Here is a 19989-nt window from a genome sequence, read left to right on the forward strand (position 1 = left end):
CGGCAAGGAGGTTCCTGTTATGTATAGTCTGCATATCATTCCATGAGGGTGTTCTGACCCGTTTCTGCTGTTCACAATGGCAGAGTCGCTTCTGGCTCCTATGGTGAGAGAATTCAGGGCCGTAAGTGCTGAAGGGAGATTTCCCTGATGGAGCTGAAGGGCTGCAGGAACTGCATTGGGTGACCCTGTTGATTTATTTCGTATATAAGCAATTGGTGGGAATATGTGTTACCGTGAATGCAGGGCTACCAGCCAAAAAGAGAGCCAGGTGTCAAAGTTTCCTACCAGGATATAGTTAGTAAAGGATCCTCCATGTTGTTGTGGGTTTTTCGGGCTCTTTGGCTGTGTTCTGAAGGTTGTTCTTCCTAACATTTCTCCAGTCTCTGTGGCCGGCATCTTCAGAGGACAGGAGTAGGAACTCTGTGCTGTGGTGCAGTATGTTGAATATTTATAGCTGCTGGATCAGCTTTTGTCCTTTTAAGGAGATGGGTGATTATGGTGATCAGTGGGTGATTATGGTGATCAGTGGGCAAACAGACTGCACCAGAGCACAGAATGCTACTCCTGTCCTCTGAAGCTGCCGGCCAAAGAGACTGGCGAAACGTTAGGAAGAACAACCTTCAGAACACGGCCAAAGAGCCCAAAAAACCCACAACAACCATCATATCCTGGCTGTGAAAGCCTTCGCAAATACATTTCTTGCTACCGTGATGGAGAGTTTCCTCCCCTGGCCAGACAGCAGTGTAGGATTCAGGCAGAGGGCAGTGGAATGGACATAGAACAATGTTAAAAGGAAGGGTGACCATTGCAACATGTTACAGGGGAACGAGCTGACATTTTCATGGACAGCCCTATGCTCCTCCTAGCAGTTGTGGTTCCACGTGGATGCACGTCTTTTGCAAATCCTGGTACCCAATTGTAGAGGCGTATGTTAAAGCCTATGATGGATAGGCTCACAGGAGCGCACCCGGCGTTTTTTAAACGGCATGCAAATTCAGTAGCTCTAGAAGGAAGGAAGACATCTGTTGTTTTTGCAAAGATCATATGCTCTCTTGTTATGTAACCAAAAACAAAACAAAACAAAACTGGCCACATTGTCATAGGAATGATCTGTGAATTTCCCACCACGGCGCTTGGCAGAATCTCAGAGCGGCATGGCAGAGGGTAGGAGCTTTTGCAAACAGAATCAGTCCTCCCGTCTTCTGCCAGAGACAAGGGACCTTCAGCCCCCCGCTCCTGATGTTTAGCCTCTCAACTCCTCTCAGCCCCCAACTGGCATGATGACTATTCTAAGATGATGGGAACCACCACCCTACAGCCTCTGAGGAGGCGCCAGTTCCCCGCCATCATCAAACAGGCTAGGTTAACCTGCAAAGCTGAATGTAGAAAAGACAGAAAGAAATGTATATAAATAGGAATTTCGAAGGAAATAGACCTCATTTTGCTCGAAGAAGCTTTCCAAGTGTTCCAGTTTGATTATCTTTTTATTTTATTTTTTTAGTTTTTGGGGGGGGTTGTTTTTGGGGGGGGGGGGGTTAAAGGAAAGGTTCTGTGCAGTCCAGTTGTGCTTTTATATCCATGGTTCTCAGGGAAGAGTCCCCAAGTATTGCTCTGGTGCAGTTCATGGAAGTTGCTCGTTCGAGACCCCCGGTGTAGCATAAAAACCCCACATTGGCGATTTGGCAGTTCCAGCAGAAGTGAGTCTTGCTGAAACTCTCTCTTTAGACCTGGCTGGCCAAAGCTTACTCCCTCGGTTCTTTTCACGACATACGTTATCCCCGAGGCGTGCCTTTATCCTCTCTCGGTATCCGGAGCCTGGTGTACCACACAGCAGGCCAATCCAAGGAGCCAGGAGCCTTCCATGTTCAAACGTCGTCCTTGAACGAATCGGTAGCAGACCAAAAGGCAAGCGGGTTTTTTCTCAAAACAGATACTGGGTCGGAAGGAAATCGGGCCGGGATGTTCCCCAGACCCCCTTGTTCTCCCCTTGTTTCCTGCTTTAGCGGGCGGGGGGGTGCTTCTACCTCCCTGCCTGCTCTTTCTGCTGACCTCAGCTCAGGTTACCAGGAAACAGACCAGCGACGGAAGTGTGTCTTTGGGGGGGAGCGCACACAGGCAGCACTTTAGCACCACTGTGAAGGTTAAGACGGTGAGAATGTAAATATCAAGTGCATTTACCTTAAGCTCTGTAGACTGACAGTTTCCTTTTGACGTTGTCGTTTGTGCTGTGTGTTTTGCAAAAGCGGCGGGATGAGGAAGACAAAGGTGTCCTTGTACCGTTCACTTGTCCAAAGAGGCTATAAATGCCTTTTTTTAAAAAAGGCCAGTTGGATGTTTTCACTCACTGTAATAGGAACAAAGTTTGCCACACACAAAAAAAATGGGGGGGGAGAAGCATTCCCAAGCTGAACAGCTGAATTTTCTTTTGACACCGTAAATCAGATTTTTTTTCCCCCCTACATGATACCATCCAGGTAGGTTGAGAGACAAAATCCTTCCTCATCTCAAGCCAGATTGCCTGGGGATGATAGGCATCCGTGCACCTGGATTGGGACCATGTTGGGGAGAACGGCAGTAAATGCACCATTGTGCCCCCCTGCGCAGATGTGCCGTTGTGCGCAGAACAAAGGTTTGTTCAGAGCTCCACCTAAACAGTGCAGTCTATAGTTTATTACTACAGCTGAAGGCGGCCGAGGTGTTTGCTCCTTCTCCTGAGAGAATGGAGAGCGCTTTGAATAAGGGACTGCTGCCCTGCAGTGTAGGCCACTTTTGGTTTATTAAGCAGCTTTGGCTGACCTTTACAAGGCATGAATTCCAAAAATCACATCTGCCTGTCTATTTCTTTTTAATCAGAATACAACAGCAGGGCATAAGAAACACTTTTATTTATTAAATTAATACACCCTTGGGTGGGTGGGTGGGCACTGAACTGTCTCAAGCGCAATCTTTTTCTTGCCCAAATGTTGTAAATATAGAACACATTACAGAATGGTCCTTCTGCACTGCGAACTTTGGGAGAGGATGTCATAGTGAGGCATAACAAAAAAAACACCTTTGCAACGGATTTCGGCGGTTCCCATGAATTCACGACAGAGTGAACAACCAAACCTTGCTGTGTGTGTTTTTTTTTAAAGAAAACTAAATCCTTGCACAAATCACTCCTTTCTGTCTTCAGAGACTTGAGGGAAGAACTTTTCCTCCACTTTCTGATGATCGGTAGCCACTCTCTCCTGCCCTGTATGCCTTGGTGTACATGGAACAGTTCAGCAAACATCTGTTTAGAAGCTGGTCCATTTTCAGCTGATCTCCCCAACGACTTTCTTTCCAGGGCCCCACAGAGATGAAAGTGGAAATTTCCTAGGAAAGGACCAATAGGGGGGAAAAAAACTAGTATTTGATATGGTAAGGGAAAGGATGCTCTGAACCTTCCCCAAACATGGACCAAGCTAACAAATTTATCCGGGGTGGACTCCTTGCAATGACACAGGAAACGAGGTATTTGGTCACCGTAAAGTGATCCTTTTGCAAAACCGCAAACAGACAAGCTTTGGAGTGACAGAGTTGACCTTTTAGGTCTTGATACCCATTAATCCGAGCTAGTTTCCTTCAAGCTTCTCTTGTTTTCACCCTTGGCTTGAAGCCGGGTTATCTAAATATAGCTTGATCCTGAAGTCTCGTTCATAGCTGGAACCGTGAAATGCACAAACTGCCATTTCCACACAACTCTGTTCGCTAGTTGTGGGTGGGTGTTCCCCTGAGAATCCCCCTCTTCCATTCTCTGGTTTAATGCTCGTGTGAACTGTGAGTGAAGGAAAATTTGTGTGCACACGCACAATGGTGTCACAGAGTTTCCCTGAGTGAATTTTTCCTTTCTTTTTATCTTTCCATAAGACCTTGCTTTTCATACCTTTCTGCTTTGAACAATTTAAAGCCAGATCTCAAATTTCCAGTTTTTGCCCGACTCCAGTCTACAGGAGCGCTGCCTGAAAACGCTAACTTCCGGGGGTGGGTGGGATGTAGATGGGTTCCAAAATCCCTATGAAATCTGGGTTTTTGTGATTGGGAGTTTGGGACTTCACATCTGTATTCCAGTTACATTTCAACAGAAGTGTAAGGATCTGGCTCAGTCGTTATTTTATACTGGTGTAGTAGACTCTGATATAGAGCCAGATCACAATTCCACCCAGTATTTGGACCTGTGGTTATTGGAAATTTCTTTCATTGCGCTCTTATAGCTGTGGGTGCTCTTTCAAGGTTCACAGCTGTTTGATTTACCAGTGTTCAGGGTACCAACCGTATTGTATAATTGTCAAACTTATTTGGCAGACAATATTCTTCTAATGATTGGCTGGAATCTTATTACATATTTATGCTGGTGTGGCTCTGCTTGTGTAAAACTCAGTGGCAAATTGCCACACATCATGATGAAAGTGTAAGGATTTGCTACTGTACATGCGGTAATGCAATTCCACGAGTAGCAGCCAATGACTTACTTATTCCAATTCACCGCTGGGTTTTACACCGAGTTACACCAATGGATGTAGCGAATAGGATTCCGCCCATTAATTTATACCCACTTTAAGCGTGAAACGGTTTCAGAATGCCTGAGTTTTTCAGATTTGTTCCCGGGGATGTTTATTTTAAAAAAGCGGGGTGGTGGGGGGAATCTCATACCTGAATATATTTTAACAAATTTAACCTGGTAGCATCCCTGTTCCAACTGCTTATACCTTAAACTTTATTTTAATCACAATTCTTTGGAGTGGTCCCAAGGAAAAGCTCTGCTTGCGTTGGTTTCTCTGGGTCAAAAACAATTGGGTTTAGTGTGTACAACTGAATGGAACTTTAAACTGTAACCCTAAGATTTGCATGAAGAGGTTACAGCCCCTACTTATCAAGAAGGAACAAATGCCTGAAGCAGATGCAAAAATTTGACAGCCTTCGGGGCTCGCTCCCTCTTCCTTCTCCTGCCCCACCTCTGGCAGCTCCTCCCTGTGGTAATCCATGTTGGCATCTTTTTAAAGCATCTAGTCACTTTGATGATCCTCTGTGAGGTGAAATCATTTTTAATCCTTGTTAAGGTGTTTTATGATACCCCCATCTCTCTACCGTTTGGACCCTACCCAAATTATGGTGTCCTTTCTAAGACAGCCAGAAGATAATTCTGCTAGCATAAGAGTTCCCAAATCTACTTGTGACTTGTTCTGGGTTTACTCATTGTCTTGGTGCAAATCCCTTTCCCGTGTCCAAATTCAACGGCAACGCAAGTTGTGTCCCTTCCCCAGCCCCCTCCCCTCCCGTTTGGTGGCCATGTGGAATAAAAGCTGTGAGCCAATCTCTCCTTAACCATTGTGTCTTTCGTGAAGTTCATCTGTCCTGCATGGGTGTACCCTTCCAGTGGTACCAGCCGAGAAGCGATCTCGTGTGCAGAACATCTTTAAGAATGCACCACCAGATGCTTGGCGGAGATACAAGGATGAGGTTGACCTCCATAACCTGGCTCTCAAGTTGGGGCGTTCGTTCTGTTGATTGCTTTGTGGTCCTTAGGGTTGTAGCTTCACCCTGTTCTTGCCGTACTTCACGGTGAAACTTGGAGCGGGGTTCCTTGTTAAGTTAGCCTGGAGGTCGGCGATGGGCGCTGATTTTTAAAGTGGCCCAGAGCAGCAGGACGTGAGAACATCTCTGTTGGAGATGAGGAAGAAGAGAGTGATCTTTTTACGTGGCGCTTCCTCTGCTTGGATTTGAAAACGCATGCCTCTCTGCTAGTGTTGATGACTTTCTTTTCTTTCTTATTTGCTTCTCAAGTGAACGATTTTCTTTTGATAAAAGAATTGCTTCTTGGAAAACAACAGAAATTCCTTTATTTGTGTAAGGAACTTGGTTGTATTTTAATAAAGAAAATAAACCAGTAGACCTCTCTTTGCAACGGTTCTCCTTCCCAGATATATGGAGCGGGCCTCTTGGCCTACGTCATTCGCATTCATGTCCTTGGTTTAACGGTTTGGCCAACATTCCAGTTTTTTATATATATATAGGAACGTCATCTGTTGCTTTGGGGTGCTGTTTCAGTTCTAGATCTGCTAGGCTATAGAGTTTTGCTTCTTATATCTCTTGGGGAATCTTATTTAGATCAGAAAGGGCATGTGTACGGACCACACAAGACCAATTTAGGTCACTTCAAAAGATTGTGAAGAGAGAACTGGGTTTTGTTTTGCTGTAGCTCAGTGGTTCTCAGTCTCCGGCTGCAAAACCAGAGGGTTGGGAGTTCGAGTTCCCCACTGGGTCTCCTTGAGAGGAGCTGGACTTCATGATCCAGAGGGCCCCTTCCAGCTCTGCAGTTCTAAGATTATTATTGTTGCTATATTAAAACGTTTGCAGAAAGAAAGAGGGCTTATTATCAAACCTTTCAAACCAGAAACTATTTCCATAATGAATAGTAAAGACAGACGGAGGAAGGACTATAGGGAACTGATATGATGTAACATGGCTCTGGGTTGGCCACAGGGACCTGGAAGGAGGGGAGAATACCCTTTGGTTTACAGGCACCTGGTCGTGATTCACAATAAGACAATTGCTCTTACTGTCTAAATTGGGTGTGGTTATCAGCCTTGGGTCCCCAGTTGTTCTTGGACTTCAACTCCCAGAAGCCTTAGCCAGCATAACCAGTGAAGGGGAAATCTGGAAGGTGTAGTCCAACAACAACTGGGCCCAAAAGAGAATCAGTGGTCTAAATAACTAGGTGTACCAAAGTTATCTGAAAATAGCCAAAAGAGACACACAAACATCTATCTATCTATCTATCTATCTATCTATCTATCTATCTATCTATCTATCTATCTATCTATCTATCTATCTATCTATCTATCTATCTATCTATCTATCTATCTATCTATCTATCTATCTAGTTTATTCTTAAATTTTAGATCAGGATAAACAGGGAATATGGTAATCAGCTAAGCATAGAGATACTTTTAACATCCAATTCCTTCAAAATCAGTAACTTGTTTTCAAAACATAGATGAACGTTTCCCTGAAGAAGCGGGCTTGTCCACAAAAGCTCGCATTAAAATGTAGCGCTTAAGTCTTGAAGATCTTTATTTTTTTGCTTTTCTTTTGAGATGCCCAAAATATTTGTTGTTATGCACCATCGTATTGCTTCAAACTTAAAATCCTACTAGGGTTTTTTTTGAGGTGCAGCTTTTAGCATTGCCCACATCCTTGAGCGGTTCATGTATGAGTGGAGATTTGAACCCAGGTCTCCTTGAGTTCTTTGTCTGACACACTGTCCCTTACTCCGCACTGGCTAAAGTGTGGTGTACACGTTACCCCAACCTGTCCCTGAAGTTTGTTTGTTGGGATTGCAGCCAATGCTTTTCTCTACTGCGAATCTCTTTGGCCTTCCACATCCGAGGACCTGATTTGCGGCAAGAGGACGCCATCTGCCGCTTGCTGGGGGGAAAGACAAGCTGGCAAACCGCTCCGTGCTTCTAGCAACCTTCAAGGAAGCGCGGCTGAGCCCTCGCTGCTCTGTGTGTGAGGGGGAGGCAGCCACGAACACGGGCTCTCTTCCAGAACAACCAGCCACATACCTACCTACCTGTGTACAAGCAAGCAGGAGGAGCTGCCTCTTACAAACTTTTAAGACGTTTGTAAGAGGCAGCTTACAAACGTCTTAAAAGGATAAAAATGGGTAAAACCTGGGATCCCTTTCTGCGGACTTGAGTTTCGGGATTCACTTAAGTCCCACCAGCGACTCCACTTGGTTTTGTTATGTTTGTTTTTGCTTTTTGTCAATTACACAAGCTCCACTCGTGAGCCGGAACCCACCAATCCCCTCGCTTTTTTTCGGGGGGGGGAGCTTGTTTTTAACAGAGACTTGAACTTGGTACTTGGTACCAAAAACTCAACTTTGTATCAAGACTTGGTATCAAAGACTCGGACTCGGGACCCAGACCCAAAGACTGGCCAACGTCCCCGGGAAGGAGCCTGCAAAACTTGAGTTTAACGGCAGATCTCCGGGGCTTAAAACACGTAGCCCAATGTTTGGGCTTTTAAGTGCTTTTTCATCTTTTCCCAGTTTTTTTACCATCTGGCCTTGGAATCCCTTCCGTTTTGTCCAACATCAGAGAACAAAAAATGATTGTAAGATGGAGGGGCAGCTATACTCAGATAAGACAAGACAAACCAGCAAGCCAAAAAAAAAAAAAAAGCTGGAGCAGGACATGACCGAGAACATTAAGAGCAAAAAGGCACATATAAAAAAAATACATCAGGAGCAGGAAATCGACTAGAGAGGGTTGTTGAGAACAGAGCAAGAAGAGAGTTCAAGTGATGGTAGCCGCGTTGGTCTCTGCTAGCGCATCAGGCCAAAAGCAAAATGAAGAAGGCAAAATTGTTGGGAAGACTAGCCACTATATTTTAATGTGAGCTTTCGTGGACCTTATCCAGGAGGCAAGTTTGGAAGGGAATAAGGCAGAGTTGGAAATATAGCACATATGATGTGTGTAAAAAAGGAGGGAGGGGGGAAGCTAGCATGCAAAAAGGAATGTATTCAGAGAGCAGGTTTGGAAAACTTTTCAGTAAAACGAAGGGAACAGGGCAGAGTGCTAGAGTGGGCCTCCCTAACTCTGGCTGCCAGATGTTTTGACTACAAGGTCCATGTGTCTCATTCAATGCGGATGGGAGGTGTTGTCTAGCACTTAGAGGGACTCGGTCGAGCGGAGGGTGTTTGGGAGTGTATTTGTTTATTTATTGCATTTATAGCCCGACTTCTCCACTAAAAGATAGGGTTCGAAGCAGCTTACAAACTTCTTAAAAGGATAAAAGCAGATAAAACTGAGCCTGAAATCATATAACCGGTCTTTCTGTAAATGCATTAAAAGACAAATTAAAATGCAGAAAGGAGGCAGTTAAAACAATACCATGGAGCAGGTTAGCTATCACAAGCTGATCTAAAAAGGTACATATTTACTCCCTACTTAAAACCAGTCAAAATAGAACCAGGTTGCAACTCAGAAGCGAAGGCTCCCCATAGTCTGAGAGCTGTGCTGGAGAATGGGTTGATAAATTTAAAATTCATGGCTCTCCAGGTGTGGATGGAGTTTCATCCTCGAGCCCAGATTAGAAGAACGATGACTGCCACGGGGGGCGGGGGGCGGGGGGGATACACTAAAGAGATGTATAAGATTCAGGGTGACGGAGAGAAAGTGGGGGATCCTTCCTCTGGTAATACTAAGACACAGATCTCGCTAGTTCCAAGTCTTGGCCTAACAGATTCTCGATAGTGCAAAGGAAGTCGTTCTTCAGAATTTGCTGCCTCAACATGTGATGGCCAGCATCTCCCCAGAGCATTCAAAAGTCCCCTTTTCTGGATATCCGCTAGCCAGCGTCACGACTCTGCTTTAACCCCGTTTCAGTGATTGGACGTTTTCAACTCTGTTGCACCCAAAGCTGAATTCTGATCCTTGGAGAAGGGAAAGGATTCCTCTTAGGCTCCATCTGTTGCCCCAGGCAACCTCCAGGGTGAAGAGGCATTCCGAAAAGTTCAATTCATGCCGCTGGAATAAAGCCTGAATGAAGGGTATCGATCAATTGGCTCACCTCCTTTCCTGATGTTATGCGTGCATTCCGCACAGGTTCAGACAGCCATTGTCCTTAAGTTTTATTATGGGAAGGAGCATGGCAGGTTCTCCTTGTGTTTTGAGGCACATTACTCTGTGTGTACTCAGAAGCGCCCTGTCCTCGGAATTCTTTAGAAACAAGTTGTAAACCCTTTTCTAGTCATTTCACTCAGCACGGATTATTCCACTGCACTAAGCGACAACCTTCTATGTGGTCACCAACACAGTCAAAATGATCAGAGCCGCTGATGTCCTCACAGCGTTTGACCTGAAATGGCCGTTCCGCTCATCGGCTGCCTGCAGAGTGGACTTCTCCTGCTCTGCTTCCGAGTGGAGAGAGAGGAGTGCTCAGAGCCATGACGGCACACCGGGAGAGAAAAGACCGTACCAGATGATGCGCTTCCAGAACATTTGGATAGCAATAATAACAGCGCGTGCTCCTTCCTCGTGAAAAACTGGGACGCGGTGGCTGCTGTCTACAGTGGGCACCATGCACAAGATTGGACAGCGGAAGTGGGGTTGGGGGGTTGTGCTAGAAAATATAAATGGCCCTGCCCTCTCATCTGGGAAATTGGATTTTGATATACAGCCTAGTGCACAATGTCCTTGTTTGGTCAGGCTGGAACAAGGAGATTGCAGGAGCTTCACAGGATCATTCTCGGACCAATGGCCTGGATCCAGTCCAGCCGTCTGCTCTCTCAGTGGCAAACCAGCTGCGTACAGGACCTCCCAGCCGGCAGGTCAGGAGCCCAGCAAGCACACACCATTGCTCTGCAGGCATCCGAGGTCCCGGCAAGCCTTTCTTGTGGGTGGAGACCCGGCTTCAGACTTAAGCCAGCTCTCCTTCGGCATCTGCCTTTCACGTTTTAACATGAGCTAAACTCAACACCGTGCAACTGTGCAAAAGCTGAATGACACCACACAGGGCACCTTGGCTGAATTCTTCCAGTGTATTGTGTGGCCCTCCTCGTTCTCCCCTAAAGTGCCGGCAGCCTCTCCCGGCTCACCGAGGGTCGCCGTAGGCCCGTCCTCCAAATCCAGGTACCTTGTTCGGCATATTGAGCAAATTAGAGTCTGATTCGAACAATTTGTAAATTTGCTCTTTCTGCAGATCAACATGGCTATTTCAGGCTATGCAAATGAAACACATTAATTGTCGCATTGTTTTTCTACCAGTGTGTTTCAGCTTCATCGTTACTTAGATTGTTGTCAAGTTGCCCTCAACATAATGGTGACCCCCATGAATGAGTGATGTGCCTTTTCTCCACTGGAGTCCCCCACTTCTTTTAGGCCTAACGCACTAGTCCTCAAGGGAGTTTCACTCTCCTTACATGCCCAGCTGTGGCCACAAGATGTCGAGACTTCCGATAGTCTGGACTCATCATCAGGCTTAAATCTGTGAGAGAAAGGTGGAGGTTTAAAAAAACACATTTACCCAGTAATATAAAAATTATTCTCTTTTATTTGGGTCTTTTCAATTGTTCCCGCAATACACTATCTGCAACAATGTCCTCTCTCAGTCTTGTGAGTCTGGGCCACCATCTTGCAGTTGATAGCCTTATCATGGGTCTTCCAGTCAGGGCTTGGAAAAAGCATTCTTTGGGCTACCGTTCCGAGAATCCAACCAGCTTCCAGGCCCGTTGCCGAAGCGCTGGCGTCCTGCTGTTGTGATTATCAGCATTGATCCGTGCAATTCCGGCCATGGATAGTTCTGTTCAGCTTTGTGGTTTCAAAAGCCTCTCGCCTCAAGAGTAACCTCCCTGTCTTAATTCTCCTGTTTCCTTTATTGTTCTAATTACATCCTGCCAGGCAATGAGGGGGGAGTGAATTTACTGTCTTGCTGGTTTTATAGAGAAGGGGATCTGTCCTGCCTTCACCCCTGGGGGCTGGCCGTCTGTTCGTGAAGCCATTTCTCCGTTTCCAGCAGCCCCTTAGGTCTGGATAAGTGGACTTGTCCACAAAAGTTCACATTAAAGAATATAAAAGTCTTTAAGGTGACACCCTGTTTTTCTTTTTTTATTTGTTCTTTTATTTTTCTTATTTCTGACTTTTGCTTTTACCTAAAAGACTAGCACGGCTACCCCTTCTACAATTACACTGCAGCTTGCTTCATATATGCTTGAAAACATACACAGACAGCAAAGAGTTCTCTATGTGTAGTAACCCTCATAGGACAGATCCCAGAGGAAGAAGGCTTTTCTCCTCAGGAGCCTAAAATTGTAATTGTTTTGTTTTGGTACACGCCATCAACCCTTCGGGAAACCCTAATGAAGTTTTCAGAGATGTGAGATGTTTAAGGAGGAGTTTATTGCCACCACATGCACACCAGTGAGGTTTCCGTAGAATCATAGGAAAGTGATGTTGGAAGGGGCCTACAAGGCCCCCTGCTTTTTCCAACCCCCTGCTCAACGCAGGAATACAATCAAAGCATACCTGCTAGGAAGTTTTTCCTGATATTCAACCAAAATCTGGCTTCCTTTCACTTGAGCCCATTGTTGTTTGTTCTGCAGTCTGAGATGATCGAGAACAGATCTTGACCACGTGGGGATTTGAACCCAGGTCTCTAGAGTTCCTGGGCAACACGTTATCCACTACATCCACCACCATGGCTCTGAAAGAGGCAACTGGGTGGCCCCTGTTCCACATGCCATGCTGAGCCAGGTGTGCCTACCCCTAGCAGCAGAGATGGCAATAGGGCAGGAGGTGGTAAGCGTGCATTAAGTTCACATCTGTGGCCTCTCGTAGGCCGTCTGCTAGGAAACATGTGCATTGCCAAAGTGACAAGGGATGCCAAGAAGCTTCCCGAAGAAGATACATCTACTCACAAGTAGCAAGAGGAAGAGTGAGTGGTTGTCTTTTGTCTGAGATGGGACAGTCCTGGTGGTAAGATGTCAACACCTGAGGTCAGTACTGGGGAATGCAACCACAACCAGTAGAAGTGGAGTCAACGAATAGGGCTGAGATCAGAACAAGTCCCACCAGCAAATCTCATAAAGCAGGCAAAGGGCACCCAAAGTCAAGCAGCAGTCTAGGAGTTAATGGGTTGAGCTCAGAAGAACCAGCGGGCAGAGATCTGCCAAACGCAAGAGACCAGCAGATCCAACTGCAAGGAGTGAGTGACATCAGAAGCCCTGGAAAGACTTGGTTTTTGTCAACTTAGGACTGAGTCAACCATGAAGCATCTCTGGGGGTTGCTTAAGCCTTACCTGGAGTGCAGGTGTAGCACCCCTGGCATCAATTCTCCTTTGTAAGATGGCCTTTCCTTGATGATCTGGAGAAACGAAGATGAGGCATGGCTGGAGGATTTCACAGCCCCATGGGAAAGTGGAACTGAATGAGAACTTGCAGAGGCATTTGTGGAGGTATAGGTAAAAGGTAAAGGTTCCCCTTGACAATTTTTGTCCAGTCATGTCCACCTCTAGGGGGCGGTGCTCATCCCCGTTTCCAAGCCACAGAGCCAGCATTTTGTCCGAAGACAATCTTCCGTGGTCACATGGCCAGTGCGACTTAGACACGGAACGCTGTTTACCTTCCCACCGAGATGGTACCTATTTATCTACTTGCATTTGCATGCTTTCGAACCGCTAGGTTGGCAGGAGCTGGGACAAGCGATGGGAGCTCACTCCGTCGCGTAGATTAGATCTTACGACTGCTTGGTCTTCTGACCCTGCAGCACAGGCTTCTGCGGTTTAGCCCACAGCGCCGCCACGTCCCTTCGTGGAGATATAGACCCCTCCCAAATTGCAGTGTTTTCAAACTTTGAATGGAATATACCTAAAGAGGATGCTATTTTGGAAATGCAAAATCACCAGCTCTCCTTGCACTTAACACTGCTACCGTGCTGTGCATAGCAAACATGGACCATGGACCTCTGGGTTCGAATCCCTGCTCAGAAGTGAAGCCAACCGGGGAGGGGGGCATGCCCAGGCACAGTCCTGCCATAAGGCTGCTGCAGCCCCACAGATCTGCTATGGGTTCCACAGGTTTCCAGAGAGGGAAACAAATCTCAGGATGAGCGGCTCCAGGGAAAGTTGAATTTTATGGATCAGATGGGTTTAAAGCCAAGGTGTCCACGTCTACTCCATGTGTAGATGGAGCCAGGGCTCACAAGCTCAGTGCAGAAGGGTTTTGCCCACGTTGCACACTTGTGCAAATGTGGCGCAGAAAGAACGTAGGGTTGAGGAGAGAAGGGCGAGGAGAGAATGGGAGCCATTGGAAGCACGGTAGGAAGGAGAGAACAAGGATCATGACTCCTGAGCCTTCTTGTTGCTGCAGACCTGCAAGAGGGGGTTTGTTCATTCATTCATTTCTACTATCATTTAGGCTAGAAGAACTACAGTTGGCCCCCATTCACGGGATCACTATCCACTGATTCACTTACCCACTGGCTAAAAATACTAAATAAGATAATCCAGAAACACCTATTTATATCTATTTCTGGCCACTAGAGGGAGACAAAGACCATGCAATGTAGAGTGTTCCATCCTTCCGCGTTTTCCAGTATCTGCTGGGGGGGGGGAGGCACTTGGAATCAATCTCCTGCTGATACCACGGTTCTTTTCTATTATCCCCACAGCCTTTGCCTGCCCTGCTTCAGTGTCACCACAAGCCTCAATTCCTGTGATACCACATGGGTTCCGAAATCTCAAAGAATGGGATGCTGTTGCTAGGCAACCCTGTCTCTCGGTCTATGGGGAAGCCTAATTTGAGTCGTAGGGGGATTGTGAGGGCAAAGCAGGAGGGTTCTCTTGTGGGGAGAGGAATGGTGGGCTACGAATAAAGAGGATAAATAAGTTCCAAGTTTGGATGTTCCACAGGCCATATGGGATAGCTGAATCACAGCATCTCTTTCAAAGAGATAACAAAAATGCATGCTAATAAGTTGGGATATTTTTGGGCTCGCGTCTTCTCTTCCGCTTCCTCTCCTGCAATTTCCAAGCAGAAAAACTCTTGGCAAGCAACCAAGAGAGCTGACAAGGAAGGGACCACGTCTTCACGCTGAATGGATGTCTTTAAGGGGGGAAAGTCTGTCTCCTCTGGTATCAAGAGACTCTGCAGACCCATCTATTCACTTGTTATTTGTCTTTACATTCATGATCAGAACAGGGAGAAGTTCCTCTGCGGAAACACTCCCAGAATCTTTTGCCAGGGTTGCTGGGGGATTTTGGGATATGTCACCCAGAAGAGGGACTTTCCCTTGCTCCATCTCTGACGTATTAATTAAATTATCTAGGCATTTGCCGTCCTAGCCCCCAAGCCAACAGGGTCTTCCTGCCATGTGCGGCAGCCTGGCAGGGCTTGGTGAACTCCTTTTTGCATATTATCCTGCACTTTATCCTTATTGCAGAAATTTCACCATAAGAACATCTGGCAGTTATGTTAGCCGAGTGCAGAGAACTAGCCCTGAGCATGTGACTCCTGAACGGGAATAAGAACTCCAGAAACTCACAAATAGGTGAAAGTAGGAACCTCGTGTTTTTTGCTTTTAGAAAAAATTCATTCAGAAATAATGCAGGAAAAAGGGTCCTAACCTTGTTTAGTGAAGACCCTAGAGAAGCAGGTCTTCTCTTCGGATACAAAGAAGCCATGTGAGTGAGCTACGAGAAAGAAGAAGCAATAAGTGACCTCGGACAGAAACACAGGAAGGAAGTCTACCAATCCACCAGTAAATCCAGAAAAGGCAGGAGATGCAAATATGCTCATGCGCCTTACCTGTCTGCTGCCATCCTATTGGTTCAGATTATTTGTTGCCTTTTAAGGGATGCAAATGAACGTCTCGTTCCCTTCCCAAAAAGCAAGCATGTTTTACAGAACGGACAGAGCTCAGAGGGAGAGCATCTGCTTTGAAAGTCGAGGTTCCCGGGGATATTTCGGGCATCTGCAGTGAAGAATCAGGTTTCAAGAGGTGTGAAAGAGCACATTCTCTCAAGATGCTGGCATGTCACATTCAGCTAGTTTAGACAGTGGACATCTGCCGTGTGCAGGTAGAGCAGTTTGCTAAGAGTCAGGACGTCATTGTACAGAATCTCAGAGTTTACCATTTCGTGAGATCCTGACATTTCTTTGCTATAGTGCAGTAGTTCCCAACTTTGGGCTATCCAGGTGTTCTTGGACTGCAATTCCCAGAAGCCTTCACCACCATTTAGGCTGGCTGGGGTTTCTGGGAGTTGCAGTCTCAAGAACACCTGGATTATCCAATCCAAAGATAAAAGAGGTGATACCTTTATTTAGACCAGTGGTTCTTAACCTTTGTTACTCGGATGCTTTTGAACTGCATCTCCCAGAAACCCCAGTCAGGACAGCTGGTGGTGAAGGCTTCTGGGAGTTGCAGTCCAAAACTCCTGAGTAACCCAAGGTTAAGAACCAGTGATTTAGACCACTGAAAACAAAACCTGCCATGCAAGCTTTTGCGAAGAAAATCCACTTCCTCAAATGCAGGGTAGCAAAATTATGAATGAAAATGTCAAAACACCCAAGGTTGGGAGTCACTGCTGTAGCATATTCCCTTCGAAACACAGGAAAGGCTTCAGTGGATCCCCCTAAACGTTGAATTTCAAAACGCCATAGGATAAGAACCGCCACACCATTAAATTGCTATAAACTGTCTTCCTCTGCAGCTACAACCTCCTGCAAGGCCATGTTAGAGGCTGGGATCCTGACAAATGTGAACAGGATGAAGACCTCTCTGCCTGATACCTGGCTGTGGAGCCAGAGATTGGGAGTTCGATTCCCCACCATGACACCTTGACATGGGTCGGATTCAGTCCAGCTCAGCAGTCTTAAGATTATTCTAAGAATATTATTATGGGGGAAAGTCCCTCCTCTTCATCAGCCCCCTCTTCAAGGCATGTCTTCCAACCTTCCAAAAGTATAGAAAGAAAATAAGAGACGGGACCCTTTCTAGGGTTCTCTGGATCAAAAGCCAGGGATGTGTTCCGCACTGAATGTAGTTAAAATAAACATGCATCTGCCCCCAATGTTTTAAGCCGACACACACCCCTGTCAGTAGAAATGCGGCAGCCCCTGCTTCTCTGCCCTGCCCTGAGACTTTGGATCTCAGTACAGCAGATTTCATGCTCTGCTCAGGGACTCTTCTGAAGCTCTTTCTCATCTCAATGCATTCCTTGCTATTCCTCTGATACAGCCCAGCCCAGCCAGCAAATCCACTCCAGGTTTTAGACTACTCTGAGGGGGGCAAACCTATTTTGGAGACTGGGTTCAGCACAATGGACAGCTCCCACAAAACTGGAAAGAAAACCTGTGGTGGATTCACAGCCATTCCCAGATGAAGGAAGAGGCATGGCTTCTGACTCAAGGATGGGCACCTTTATTGTTTGTCCCTTAATTTTCTGTTGAAAAAAATCAGAGGGGCCATGGTCCCCAGCGGAGCTCACGTTTCCCCATGGAGACAGCCTGAGGGTCTGGTTGCTGAAACCTCCAAGTGAAGGTACGTCCAGGATGGCCAGCGACGGGTCAACCGACAGCTGACTTGTCTCGCCACAAAAGAGGACAAAAAAGGGGAACAGGTTGGCCCCAGATTACACTCATTTAAATGTACAGACGCAATGATCCTTAAGATAATTTAAATAGAATTGCAGTATATCTCACATGAGTCGGGGTGACTGTGACCAGGTGACCTGCTATGGAGATTACTGTCCAGGTGCTCACTGTGGATGATGGGCAACCTCAGGGTGGATGCTATGCATGCCATGGTATCTGTCACCCTCTAGTGTCCACTTCTGGAAACTTCATATTTAGAAATATATTTTTCTAGGGTTTTTTTCTTTTCTTTTAATATTTTCGGACCATGGATAAGTGAATCAGCAGATGATAATCCCACAGATAAAGGGGGTCCTCCTGCAGATCTTTCTCTTTAATTGAAACTTAGTCTTAACAGCCTGTCAAAAAGAGAACCCTCAGCAGCCCTTCAAATGGAGGACTGCCTTTAAGGACACATACCTGCTCCAGGTGAGAAAGATCCTCAGTTGAAGCCCTGGAGGGACCATACCCATCAGTGTATATAACAATCCTCAGCTGATTTGTTTTAGGTCAGTTTCCAATGTCCTTAAAGCAGCCTAGAGACGTTAAATGAGCAAGTAATAAGAGTGCCCAGAAGTAATACAAATCATAAAGCAGCAGTAAAGGCAGCGTTCTGTGTCTAAGTCGCACTGGCCATGTGACCACGGAAGATTGTCTTCGGACAAAAACGCTGGCTCTATGGCTTGGAAACGGGGATGAGCACCGCCCCCTAGAGTCGAACACGACTGGACAAAAATTGTCAAGGGGAACCTTTACCTAAAGGCAGAGAGGTTAAAATAGTACACAGGTTAGGAGCCGAATTTATCAGCTTGGCAAACTAATCCCAGTAATTAAAAGCAAATAGACTCACCCACTGCTTTATGTCTCCTAAAAGTAAATTCAAAAGTAAACTGAAGACCTGGTCCTTTGGCCAAGGCCTTCCCACCAGCTAGTCCTTAGCTCCTACTCTCGTCTCTCCCATCTTGGATTTTTACGTTATTTTTGTTTTATTTTTACTGTTTGTTTTAATCCTACGTGTTTGATTGTAAACCGCCCAGAGTGGATTTATCCAGATAGGTGGTATAAAAAAATCAAATAAATAATTATTAGAAAATACTAATTGCTAGAAAATACTGAAAATACAGTTTAAGGTTCTAAATCAATAAACAGAAATGAGAGTAAGCACCATTAAACTCGTTGGAACCTACACCTAAGCAGACATACATGTTAGGTATGCAGGTCTCTGTTTGCGTGAGGAGTGTGCTTGGAGGGCCAGTGTGGGATAGTGGAGAGAGTGTCGGACTTCGGCTCGGGGGATGTGGGTTCAGATGGGAAACTTGGGGGAAAGACCATGGGAAACCACTCCTTGAACATCTCTCATAACTATTAGCTTGTCACAAATCAGGAGGGTCTTGATTGCACATTACCAACCCACGTGCAACCTCTAGCCCTTGACAGCTCCTCTCCTGCTCCCTGAGTATCAGCCATGCTGGCTGCAGAGGGAAAAGAACTGTAACCTGAGTGTGGGCTTCCGAGAGTCATCTGGCCAGCCATGGTGGGGACAGAACGTTGGAGCCAAGAGCACCTTTGGCCTGATTCAGCTTCCCCATTCTCCTTCACCCTCAAGGAAGCGGCAGAGGCCTCTCCAAATCTACCCCCACCCTCCAAGCAGCGAAACCAACAAATGAAACATAAATGCCTTTTCTTCATTCGTAACCCTCCTGCCCCCAGTTGCTTCTTTAGAAGGAGCCATTGCTGATTCCCCCCCCCCCGCAAAAAAAGAACACTTTAAAGATACTCCCTCACTGGGTATATTTAAGAAACAATTGAAGACATGGATGTTTGGGCAGGCCTTTCCATCATATTCCTCTTGACCTCCTTCTTCCCTCTTTACTGTTTCTGTTTTGCACTCTATGTAATGTATTGTAGTGTTTTATTAATTAGAATTGCTTATTTATATTGTTACTGTATTTTATTGTTGTTAGCTGCCTAGAGTGGTCCTCACCGACCAGATAGGCGGGGTATAAATTAAATAAATAATAATAATAATAATACAAAGAAGGGGAAGAAAAGAAGAGGAAGGTGAAGAGAAGAAATTTGATTCCTTCCTCCCTCCCTCCCTTCCTCCATCCCGCCATTCCTCCCTCCCTTCCTTCCTTCCTTCATCCCTCCCTCCCTCCATTCCTCCCTCCCTTTCTTCCTCCTTCCCTTCCTTCATCCCTCCCTCCCTCCTCCCCTCCCTCCCTTTATTCCTTCCTCCCTTCCTCCATCCCTCCCTTCCTCCATCCCTCCTTCCCTTTCTTCCTCCATCCCTCCCTCTATCCCTCCTTCCCTTTCTTCCTCCATCCCTCCCTTCCTCCATCCCGCCATTCCTCCCTCCCTCCATTCCTTCATTCCTCCCTTCCTTTCTCCCTTCATCCCTCCCTCCATTCCTCCCTCCCTCCCTTCCTTTCTCCCTTCCTTTCCTCCCCTCCCCTCCCCTCCTCCCTCCTTCCCTTCCTCCATCCCTCCCTTCCTTCCTCCATCCCTCCTGCCCTTTCTTCCTCCCTCCCTCCATTCCTTCATTCCTCCCTTCCTCCCTCCCTCCCTCCCTCCCTTCCTCCCTCCCTTCCTTCCTTCGATCTATTTGAGAACGGATAACAATCTGGGATTCCCAGTGTGATGTAGTAGATAGAGTGACAGACTAGGACTCTGGAGACCAGGGTTCGAATCCCCGCTGAGCCATGGAGATTCACTGGAGGAGTGGAACTGGTGAAGCTACTCCTTAAATATCTTGCTTCCCTTGAAAGCCCTCTGAGGGTCGCTATGCGTTCATTCCAACTTGATGGCACACAACAACAGCAACGACAGC

The sequence above is a fragment of the Pogona vitticeps genome, chromosome 5 (assembly GCF_051106095.1).
Source record: "Pogona vitticeps strain Pit_001003342236 chromosome 5, PviZW2.1, whole genome shotgun sequence".
NCBI lineage: Eukaryota > Metazoa > Chordata > Lepidosauria > Squamata > Agamidae > Pogona > Pogona vitticeps.